Genomic DNA, 3,362 nt, shown 5'->3' with positions numbered 1-3,362 from the left:
TACCTATTTTAGGTATAATAATAATATTAAAAGCGGTGCGAAAACTTGTACATTAAAATCGACAACGGTTCTAATTGTGTATCCCTTCATTAATGTGTGTGTGTGAGTGTGTGTCATTCCAAGAACATTATTCAGCTCGGCGGCGATATAAACAAATCGTCGGTAGCTCCTAACCATCAAAGACACATGCCGAACACCTAATCTAGCCTTTGTGTAACCCTATATTTTTTCCGGCTCGACAAAACCGTTGACCATCTAGCCCGAGATAATCTTAATGATACGTAGAAGGACTTCACGCTTTATTCATTAGCCTAAACATTGGCACTCTATAAGAAGTATGGTGAGATTGCAGTTCCCTTGACATTTTACTACCATTGAAGTACGAAGTGCGAACAGTCAGTCAGTCGATCAAGTGCAACAGGGGTACACACAATTTTTACGTAAGTTCACTTTATCTTGGATATTGCATAAGTGAAGTGAAGTGCAAATTTAAAATGGTTGAAATATGTTAACGTGAACATAAAATTAAAAAATTGATTATCAATTAATTATAGAATGGAGTATAGACGAGGAATCAGAAATATTACAATTTTCGTCCCAATTGAATGGATACAAAGGGCTCCCGAGGCCGCTATTAAGGATGCTGTAGCCGTAGGGCTACTAATGTACCGACCTGAGATTCGTAATAACCTCACTGTGTATGCAGAATTAGTGGGAGTTACAACTAAACTCGTTGTAAGAAATAACAACGAGTTTTGGTTCCTGCGATTAAGTGATGTGAATGGTACGTATAAGGAAAAACATTTGTTTCTCATTTCAAAAGTATTAGAAAAATCAATCTATATATTCTATATTTCAGTTTAATTGGAAAACGAATTCGTGATTATCATCATAATCATCTTCTCAACGATCAGAATGTACTTATATTATAAAATTTTAATGTAATAAATATATAAAATTAGTATTCTTGAAGTACTATTTTATATTTCTACTAAATTAAGCAAACATAAGCAGCCTGTTCCCAACACCACCTCCTATAGTAATCCTTTTCTATATAAATAACGTTACAGTTGTATTATACTATCATTCCAAGAGTGATAATCAATGAAAAAGGTACGTGCGAGATAACCTCAAATGGGGCAATCACAGGGAGCAGAACGCGAGCGGGCTACAAGAGAAAGAGAGCAGTTTCGAAGAGATCGGTATCATGAGTGGCTGCGTAGTTCAGATCTCCCAGATTCTGAAAGGCATCGTCGCATCACATTCGCAAACAATAATTCGTTCGAAAACTCAGCGACACGTGGAAATCCTACTAGATCGGATCAGGGTAACACTGCAAGAGGTTCTTCAGGAAACTCATCCTCCGGTGAGCGTCAGCCTGAGAATTCAAGGGTAGGAGAAGAAAATCAAACGAACAAATAAAAATTATTGTTTTTGTGAATGAGGATGACTATGATGAGTGAAAATATATACCGTTTTAAATGAATTTCTCCATTTTTTGAGTGATTCTTAGATTCCACCCACACAATTCCTAAAATCTGCCGTAAAATCCCTGATACCTGCCGTAATATTTCTGAAGTCTGCCGTAAAACCCCTGACGCCTGACGTAAAATCCCTGACACCTGACGTAAAGCTAGGGCCCCCTGCCGATGACGTCAGCCGATGAAGGGGTCGGCGCCGTCGACTACTGCGCGCGCAGCACCCTCTTCAAAAAAAATTTCGGGCCCGTCGGTAAGCAGAAATCTTTCATACGGGGCCCCATCACCCTACCTTACCATACACACACACAGGGGGCGCCAACATCGCTCATCCAGGGGGCGCCAACGTCGCTCACCCAGGGGGCGCCAACGTCGCTCACCTAGGGGGCACCACGTCCCAACTTAGCACGAATGAGAACCCACAGGTCGGTAATATGTCGGTGCAGGAATCTTGGTCCAGAACTCTCCTTGTATAACTACTTGAATGGAGTAATATCTGCTTAACTGTTATTATTTTATGTGATTAGAGAAAACTGGCTACAAATGTAATTTGGAAATTTACTACGAAAATTTCAGCATTTGCTTTAAAGATGAATTCATCATTTAAAATTATAGATTTGTTTATCTTTCTGTTATACGTTATTGAAGTTGAAGATGTACTCATTAACATCTCGATAAATATAACGGATAATGAATTTCGGGAAGTAGCTGGTCCTTTTATGAAACGTAAGTATTATGAGCAAGTTAACGCAGATGAAAAGGGTTATGACAAATTTTCTTTCCAATAGAAAATAACAGTAGACTAATGATAGACGGAATTGTATTGCTTTCAATTATAGAAACTGTTAAAGCTGCTACAATGAAATAGCGGAGACTGCAATGGAGCTGGTTGGAAGGTTGAGCAAGAGACAAAATGCCTATCGGTGAACAAATGAAATATAATTTTTTTATTATCAACTTCGCTTTACAATGTGGTTACGACGACTCCGCCGGACGACTAGGTGGGCGGGCTCATTGCCATGCGCTCCTGACTAACAGAGCGAATCGACCACCTTCGTATATCTTCGGTCGCCTTCGTGATAAAACTAGGCTGCCAACTTAACAAAATGCGCCAAACTTACTTTCTTAACAGAAAGCAACGAAAATGTTGGGGTTCAACTGAGGAAAAAGTTGGTAACAGTGAACACAGATGACTCTCTTTTTCCCAATGTAAATACAAATCCTGACTAATGCCCGTATTCATAGTCGTTCCTTGAGCAATAAGGATCCCTTGTTCTTCGTTTCGCGTTTCATAGTCCTTCCTTGACAGAACAAGGAGTCTTATTAGCCTCCTTATTTCAAGGGAGGTCTCGAGCTTCCTCGAGGAAACCTTTTGCACTGTGATTCGCTGTTTCGTTTGATATGTTTAGCGCCACAAGCGGCCCGAGTTAGCAGCTAGCTCAGGCAGTAAATGTCCTTCCTTCCTTCCTTTCCTTATGGCTGTATCCCCAATGGGGGACATGTGCCAGTAACTGGTCCTAATAATCAAGGTTGGAAGTTCGACAATAGATGGCGATGTACCTTGCGAGACGGGCCTTATTCAACTCAGCGTGAGAGGGACCTACAAAGTTTATACACTGAATCCGAATAGTGTTGGGCGAAATCCGTATAAATACTCACTTAGGCAGTAAATGTGTATCTTGGCTTGACTTATAGCATGGACTACGCGATCCCTATTTCAAACTCTTTAAAAAAATTGCCGTTCGAATAGACAAAGAGGGACTGAGGTGGCGGCCACGGTCTTACATACAGGTCTCGAAACGAAAATGGTGAGGGTGGTTCGTCTAACGTCCGTAGAATTATTTCGCATTTCGGCCGTGATGACTGCGCTGTGATCGGCGGGTG

The 3,362-nt window shown here is 40.7% G+C and overlaps 1 long non-coding RNA gene across 1 annotated transcript; it reads left to right on the top strand.

Annotated features, from left to right (window-relative positions):
* Positions 1-29: 29 nt before the first annotated feature.
* On the top strand, positions 30-1,732 carry LOC112495256. Its single transcript, XR_003061621.1, has 3 exons — positions 30-440; positions 555-784; positions 860-1,732. It is a non-coding gene; the product is annotated as an uncharacterized LOC112495256 (long non-coding RNA).
* Positions 1,733-3,362: the final 1,630 nt, after the last annotated feature.

The sequence above is a fragment of the Cephus cinctus genome, unplaced genomic scaffold (assembly GCF_000341935.2).
Source record: "Cephus cinctus unplaced genomic scaffold, Ccin1 Ccin1_scaffold1805, whole genome shotgun sequence".
Classification (NCBI taxonomy): Eukaryota; Metazoa; Arthropoda; class Insecta; order Hymenoptera; family Cephidae; genus Cephus; species Cephus cinctus.
Note: the sequence above shows the minus strand (reverse complement) of the source record. Positions and strands in the feature narration are given on the sequence as shown.